The 8,630-nt window shown below is 29.5% G+C and overlaps 1 long non-coding RNA gene across 2 annotated transcripts; it reads left to right on the top strand.

Moving 5' to 3' along the window:
* The first annotated feature begins 4,913 nt into the window (after nucleotides 1-4,913).
* LOC139519015 (uncharacterized) lies at nucleotides 4,914-8,278 on the top strand. Of its 2 annotated transcripts, none has more exons than XR_011663501.1 (4): nucleotides 4,914-5,133; nucleotides 6,257-6,390; nucleotides 6,706-6,756; nucleotides 7,892-8,278. It is a non-coding gene; the product is annotated as an uncharacterized lncRNA (long non-coding RNA). The 2 variants fall into 2 exon arrangements; XR_011663500.1 differs by having other exon boundaries at nucleotides 5,111-5,188.
* The last annotated feature ends 352 nt before the right edge of the window (nucleotides 8,279-8,630 follow it).

The raw sequence follows: 8,630 nt of genomic DNA, 5'->3' as shown, positions 1-8,630 counted from the left end.
GTATGATAAAGATTGTAACAAAGCAAAGAAAGAATTAAGAAAATCACAAAGACTTTATAAAAAGTATGGGTCAAATATTTTTAAAGAAAGATTACGACAGAGTGAGATATATTATAAGAAAGTGATGGATGGAAATATTAAGAAATTAAATGCAGATATGAGTGACAACATGAAAAAATTAAAAAATAAAAATCCAAAAGAATTTTGGAAATTATTTAATAAGGGACGTCAAAGGGAAAAAAGCAATATATCTATTGGAACATTATTTGATTTTTTTAAAGATTTGAATAAGAACAAGTTTGAAGATGAATTTATTATTGAAAACGATGTGAGCTCATCTTGTGACGATGACACACTTAATTGTGTAATTACACGAGAAGAAATTTTAAAAGCTGTTAAAAAGGCGAAGAATAATAAATCGCCTGGGGCAGATCAAATCATTAATGAATACATTGCTTCATCTCTAGACAGTATGATTGATATATACACACAATTGTTTAATCTTATTTTTGATACGGGTATATTGCCGGAAGCCTGGCTTATTGGTAATGTGATACCAATATTTAAGAACAAGGGGTGTAAATTAGATCCAAAAAATTATAGACCGATAACTTTATTGTCGTGCTTGGGGAAAATATTTACATCTATTCTTAACGACAGGTTGGGGGTTTTCGTTGATGAATTGAATATATTAAATGAAAATCAAGCCGGCTTCCGACATGGGTACTCTACAACAGATCATATTTTTTCTTTATATGCACTTTTTGAACTTCTCAGTGTTAAAAAGAAAAAGCTTTTTTGCGCTTTTGTAGATTTTGAAAAGGCGTTTGATTTTGTACACCGAAATTCTTTATTATATAAACTCCTTTTGAATAATGTAAAAGGAAAGTTTCTTAGAGTTGTTAAAAATATGTATGATGATGTTAAATCACGTATTGTACATAATAATAATTTATCTGACATGTTTGCTAGTGAAATTGGTGTTAGACAAGGGGAAAATCTTTCTCCTCTGTTATTTTCTCTATATTTGAACGATTTACAGCAGTATTTAGAAAATGTTAACATAACTGGTGTACAATCTTTAACATTAGATATGGAAAATGAACTTAATATATACCTAAAACTGTTTGTATTATTATATGCTGATGATACTATTTTACTTGCTGAATCAAGTTCAGATTTACAGTTACTTTTAAATAATTTTTCACAGTATTGTAATAATTGGAAATTAAGAATCAATGTTAGCAAAACCAAAGTGATGGTTTTTACAAGAGGAAGAATATCCAATAGTTTGAAATTTTGTATTGAAAAAGAAGAAATAGAGATAGTTAAACATTATAAATACCTTGGTGTTATTTTTTCTAGAAATTCATCTTTTTTCGAAACTAGAAAATATTTACGAGACCAAGCAACTAAGGCTATGTATAGTGTTATCAAGAAGAGCAGATTGAATCACTTATCGATTGAATGCCAACTAGAAATGTTTGATAAAGCTGTTGTACCCATTCTTCTATACGGGGCGGAAATTTGGGGATACGAAAATTTTGATATACTTGAGCGAGTTCATTTGAAATTCTGTAAGCACATTTTAAAACTTAAAAACTCGACTCCAAATTTTATGATTTATGGAGAACTTGGGAGATACCCCATTTCTTTATATGCAAAATTACGAATGATCAATTTTTGGTGTCGCCTTCTTGATAATACAAATGAAAATAAATTATCCTGTATACTATATAAATTACTATACATTAATTATAACAATTATGGTATTGGAAATAAATGGATTTTATGTATTAAGAAAATTTTTGATGAATGTGGCATGTCAAATGTATGGCATTGCCAAGATTATTTTAACAAAAAATGGATAAAATTAAGTATTGAGCAAAAGCTTAAAGACCAATTTCGACAAGAGTGGTGTGCAGATTTACATCAATCTTCAAAAGGTTTATGTTATAGAATTTTCAAGACTGAATTTAAATTTGAAAAGTATTTGTCGACTTTGCCTTTTAATTTTTTATATACTTTGTGTAAATTTAGATGCGGAAATCATCGTTTGCCAGTGGAGACAGGAAGGTGGCAAACTATTCCGAGATCGGAAAGGTCTTGTAATCTCTGTAGCTCTAAAGATATTGGCGATGAATTTCACTACATTATGTCATGCAATTGTTTTAACATAGAAAGAGAAAAATATTTACCACACTATTGTAACAAAAATGCAAACATTATTAAATATAAAAATGTATTCTCATCTGAAAATGTTGTAGAACTAGAAAAATTGTGTAGATTTATACGATATATATCATTGAAAGTCTGTCCTCCTGGTTAGAGGAACTGTAATATTATTATAATGTTATTTATTTTCACACATGCGAAACAAAGATAATTATGTATTATATATGAACTGTTATTATCTCTGTAGCTATGTACTAGTTTATGAGAATAAAATCATTCATTCATTCGATGAGTTTACAAGGATCACATAGTGATTTCCTCGCTTTAAGTACAATATTACCATAAAATTTAGGATGTGAAATACCATTTTTAATAAGCTTTCTACAGGTATAGCCAAATTTACTAATCAAATCTTTGTATCTATGAAAGAATTTAGTAAAAGTTTTAAGTAATTTATGGTATCGAAATCCCTGACACAACAATTTACCAGTGATGCATTGATTACGTTCGTTAAAATCTATGACATCAGAACACACACGGGCAAACCGAACGAGTTGCGATATATAAACACCGTATGATGGAGCCAAAGGCACATCGCCGTCTAAAAAAGGAAAATTAACAATAGGAAATGAAAAATCGTCTCTTTTGTCGTAAATTTTGGTGTGAAGTTTCCCGTTTGAAATTGAAATGTCTAAATCTAGAAAAGGACAACTGTTGCTGTTTATGTTAGATTTAGTTAAAGTAAGTTCGTTTGGGTAAATTTCTGAAGTATATTTAGAGAACTCTGGATTATTCAACGAAAAAATATCATCCAGATAACGGTAGGTATTTTTGAATGTATCAACCAAATGTAACAATGATGGGTCTTTACTGAGTTTGGTCATAAACTGAGATTCATAGCAATATAGAAATAAATCTGCTATTAAAGGGGCACAGTTGGTGCCCATAGGAATACCTACTACCTGACGATACACTTTATCGCCGAAACGTACATAAATGTTATCAAGCAGAAAGTTTAAAGCTTCAATCATATCCTCACATTTCCAGTAAGTGTATCTAGCATACTTTCCCTTTTCGTTACAGAAAAAGGCCTTAAACGAGTTCTACAAGCACATTACATGTATCTGAAAACTGTCGTTTATTTAAAAGTTAACAAATATCTCGAATCTCTATACTATAATTTGAGTACATACACGCATATGAAATGCAAACGCCCTGTATTATGCACCTACAGTTAACTTATAATGGTCATAGATACATAATTATGTATAAACATTTAAAATATATTAAGTAAACTTGTCCTGGCCATTGTTTCTAATAAAAGATTTCTTGTCTTTTGTTTAATTTCAATTGATATCAGCCTGTTATGACTGTTTTTAAAGTTAATGACAAAGTACTAGATAATAAACTTGATCACATTTTTTTTCAGTTCATATTTATCAAGTACAGAATATTCTATATAATACAGGTATTTTGTAAACTTGTCTATATTCTTTTGATGTGCATTGTTATACTAACTTTTTCCATTAGTCTATGTTGTAATTGAAGAGAAATTACTCCTAAGAAAAGTCGAATCACTCTTTCTGCAAAAGTTTAACATGTTTTTTTAACCTGTCTTGCTGACAAATTTTGTTATTTACAGTTTCTATCTATCTTTAAAGTGTTCAAAGAATTCTTTTATGTCTCTAAACAAACAACTAAAAAACGCACGAGAACCGGTCACACGAGATCCAATTTAATTTTTCTGCTTTGGATAGTTAGTTATAAGATTCCAGGGTTATCGTCTGATCTGTTAGTTCAGATTGTCATCTATAATTCCCCGTAACCCAATGCACGAGGAGGGTGATACATGCGTACATGCAAGAGATGCATGCTTTCCGGCCGTGGACTTATTAGATCTCGCTACAATATTATAGGTTTTTTTTTTATTATTAAAAATTAGTTTGTTCATCTAAAATGGATTAACATGTTTCAAAACTATGTGAGGTATGTTTGTCTGTTATTGAAGAACCCAGATAACAGTTAAATACTGAACAGACTGATCCGCTCAAAATTTGCGATCTTACTGATATAAACAGCAGCAAGAACTTTTGTTGTTAAAGATAAATGATCGTGTGCATGTTTTTGTGTTTTCAAAGTTATACATCGCTTCAATGATTACTGCTGTTTTATGACATTAAAATTTGATTGTCTCAATGATTTGTAAAGTAAGACTATAAAAATCCTTGATTGTCTCTATAATAATTTAATCTTATACAGATGATGTTCTCTCACTAAATAATTCAATATTTGGTTACCATGTTGAACGCATCCATCAGTCATCGAACTTAAGATGATAGATATGTTCCCTTTTTTCGTAATTGACCCGTCCCCTTTTCAAGAATACATGACCTTTAACGACTTATTACTTAGACTTATTACCCGGTTTGTTTATAATTCGTATATATTCCTATTTGTAGACGACATTATTTCAGAAAATAGTATAATACTGTTTGGCCTTTAGTTAAAATTTTAATCTATAAATTTATTTGAACAATATAATATTAATGTAATGGAATATTCATCTTCAATGTCTAAATTGCATAAATAACACTTTCTTTCCTCCTTGTTATGTAGTACTATCTTCAAGCTGTAATGGTATATAATCATCATGTCACCCAGTCCCACTTCTTTATTTAAATAATATTTAAGACATCTGATATAATATTCTAGTTTTTACTGGGTTTTTTTTTACTTTATTTATCAACATCCGTTTTTTGTGTGTTTACCTCAGGTGTTTACATAAGCCAAAGGTTATAAATAAGTTGATGAGGAACTCCCTCTGTATGTAACAGTATTTACATATTTTTTGGTTGATTGCCACAAGATTTGTTACCGTTAAATGACAGAACAATAGAGTGCTGTGTGTAACGTTTTTGACATGCCTGAGTTATTACGGATGTTTTAGAATATACACGTGTAAGTATATTGTTGACAATTTTACAGGTAGATATAGATGTTTGACGCAATTCAGGTATGTTTAGATTTCACTTTTACTTTAAGATACATATATTTTGATTATTTTTAACAGGGTTAAAATTTCTAACAAACACAAAAATATATAGTAACATTACTGTCATCTGTAATTGTACTTAAGTACTAATATAGGTGTATGCTATTTGAAAAAAGGGTGTTCCCGTCAATTAGGTTTAGTTTTAATGTGTCCTAAAATATATTATTCCATAAAATTTGTAATATAATTTTTATCTTACTTTTAACCGGTTGTAGGCCGTGAGTTATAATTTGTTTGGTTAAAAGGTCTCAAAAATTATGTCAACTTTATGAATTACGTTCTACATGTATCATATGACATGATTTATTGCTCAAACTATATAACTGTTCAGTATTCTCCTCAAACTATAATATATAACTGTTCAGTGTTCTCCTAAAACTATATAACTGTTTGACAGTGTTCTCATTTACATTTCAAACTGTTAAAATAAATTGGCGTAAAGATTGGACTTGTGATACATGTTAAAATTCGATTGTAACTCCTTTCTTTCATAATCAAATCCTCTCACAGACATATTAATGTCCGAACGATTAAAATTCTTAGGGAGAATTACAACATTTAATGCGTTTTCGTAATACACTCTTACGATGAAATATAAATTACATATTATATACCATTTGTTCGAAATACAATTGATTTTTTTAAAATTTTAATTACATTGTATTATTATAAATTGCTTAATGTCGCGTAACGTCTATATCGCATCGAAAAGCCTATACAATATCTTATAAAAGAAGTTTGTTTGAAGTCATGCTACAGAAAGTTCCTAAACTCAAAACTCAATACAATAACTTATAACTGCATACTGATAAAACACAATATTAAAGTCAAGCGTTAAAGCTTTAAAAATACGCAATTCTGTACCTAGTCATGATAATTATAATCATATAAATTTAAATAATTCGTGTTGGATGCGTTGTCACGGAGAAAACAAACTCGCAACTTTTAACTGGAAGATTACTATCAAAAGATCGGTTGTACTTAATGCCTAAAGTTTGATTACACTGAAACGGACTTAAAATTTTGCAGATAAAAGTATAAAATTCATTTTGGACCACGTCAACAACAAGATAAAACTAGACGACGCACCTGTTGTTTGTATATAGTTGATTCCTTTTAGTCAATATTTAATGGAATAAAGGCATTTTATCATTGAATCAATCGTGAGTAAACATTTTTATTCAATTTTCCATCTAATCGTTCTAATATATAATACATGTATATTATGTCATTTATATCAAATATCTTATTTTGCTTATGTTTCCACCAGGTACGTTGTATGTTCGATCTCTTTATGGGATGCACTATAAACTTGTCTATGTTCATATTATAAAGAATGGATTTAAAATTGTTCATGTGTGAATATTTTATACATCATTTAAGCAAGAATAATATGTGAAATATATTATTACGCTAGCGCATCAAATATCCTGACTTGATCAATAAGTGTTATAATTTACATTTTATATTTTACATAGGTTGCATATGGAGAAGATAGATTCTGGATTAGAATTTGACATGCTTATTACGTGAGTAAATTTACAAAGACAAATTTTCATTGTATAATGTATCATTATATTTTGACGTTTACAACATGTATATATAAATACAGGTAGAGTTATTGTTACATTTTTTTTCAACACACTATTTGTATATAGAGTGCTACATGTGCCTTAAAAGTAAACTTACTTTAGAGTTTAAAAAGTTTTTCTATACACTTGACTAGACATTTCACTATAAAGAGCAACAAATAACTTTTCGATGTATACGCATCCCCTATTTCATTACTTTTGGCATTTCGTTTGTCTCTAATATTTATTCATTCGTATTACAACGAGTTAACTGCTGCTCAAATATTTATTTCAACGCGGAAAAAAGTAATTAAATTTTATACCAATTATAAAAAAATGGGTTATTATAATATTCCTGTACCTAAATAGGTTGTTGATTTAGTATGTCTTGACATTGTACATGTAACCTGTGACAAATACATGTAATAGTCCCATGTGCTACTTCATAAATTAATACATTGACATTTTATTATCTGTTATGAAAGATCTATACTGATTATATGTATAGATCTAAGAGACAAGAGCAAGGAAACATTTAATATATAATTGATAGAAAGGAAGGAACACAATAGAGATAATGACAAACATTTCAACGAAGCGACCAACATAGCGACAAAATAAATGTGAAAAACAAGTCGAAACCGAAAATAATTAAATAAATGAAATCGAATGTATTATAACGGGTTGACTGCTGCACAAAATGTTAATTTCTACCGGGAAATATTTATACAATGACAACATCTAGAACTTCTCTAAGATTAAGCTTCAGAACCCCTATCGCAGCAAGGCGTTTTGTTAGCACTAATCGGTTAACTTTTCGGAGTTTGAACAAGCATATCAAAGTGAGGAAAAAACCCGAGGGAATTCAAAAGGAGCGAGACTGGGTGCATCGACAGAATAAACCGCATAGGAAGGGCGACAACCGTGTTTTCATATTCATTCAGAAGAAAAAGATTGTTTAATAAAATTTCTTACCGCTTTCCCTTTTGGTATTTTTTAGGAAATAAGATAGGTTTAAACTAAGCAATGGACAAAATAAGACACTTTAATTCAATACTACTTGTATGTTACATTTTTGTTCATTTCATTTTAGGTAAAATGGATTATGTTAAATCAGCGCTACAGATAATTCTGCTTGGTTTTTTCTTCTTTGTCTTAGCGTGGATTTGTGTATACGCAGACAAGTTGTTGCTGGTATTTCAGAGTTTTTAGTATAGCTATTTTGGTGGACCAAGATTGTTCTAAAACATTTTTTTTAGCAATGTAAAAATTACAATACACAAATCAATATGCATATGGATATCTCACTGAATTGATGCAGTCCACCATTTTAGAATCTTTCTAGCTTTTGGATACGTGTGCATGGACAGATTGAATTTTAACATTCAATTTGACTTATTTCATTTAAACATATATGATATTTTTAATTTAATATGTATGAAATGAATGAAAACATAGTTTATTAAATGTTTATGTTTTTCTTGCTGAGTTTTAACTTGCCGCCAGCTGTTTCTAGAGCTACACAGCTACTTTAGTACAAGTAATATTGATGTACAGTTCTAAAGATGCATATCAAATGTACATCTATAAAGGAAACAGTAGAACACCTCTGTTAAATAGTCATAAATCGATTAAACGAAAATAAACCCGGGTCGTTAGCCAAAACCGAGGGAAACACACCAACTATAAGAGAAAAACAACGGAACAACAGAAACACTGAACTGCAACAACTCCAACATACATAGAAAAATGTAAATTCACAAAAATACTGAACTACCTAATCAAATGGCAAAATCAAAATCTCAAACACATCAAACGAATGGATAACAACT

Source organism: Mytilus edulis, chromosome 4, assembly GCF_963676685.1.
Source record: "Mytilus edulis chromosome 4, xbMytEdul2.2, whole genome shotgun sequence".
In the NCBI taxonomy this organism is placed as follows: Eukaryota; Metazoa; Mollusca; class Bivalvia; order Mytilida; family Mytilidae; genus Mytilus; species Mytilus edulis.
Note: the sequence above shows the minus strand (reverse complement) of the source record. Positions and strands in the feature narration are given on the sequence as shown.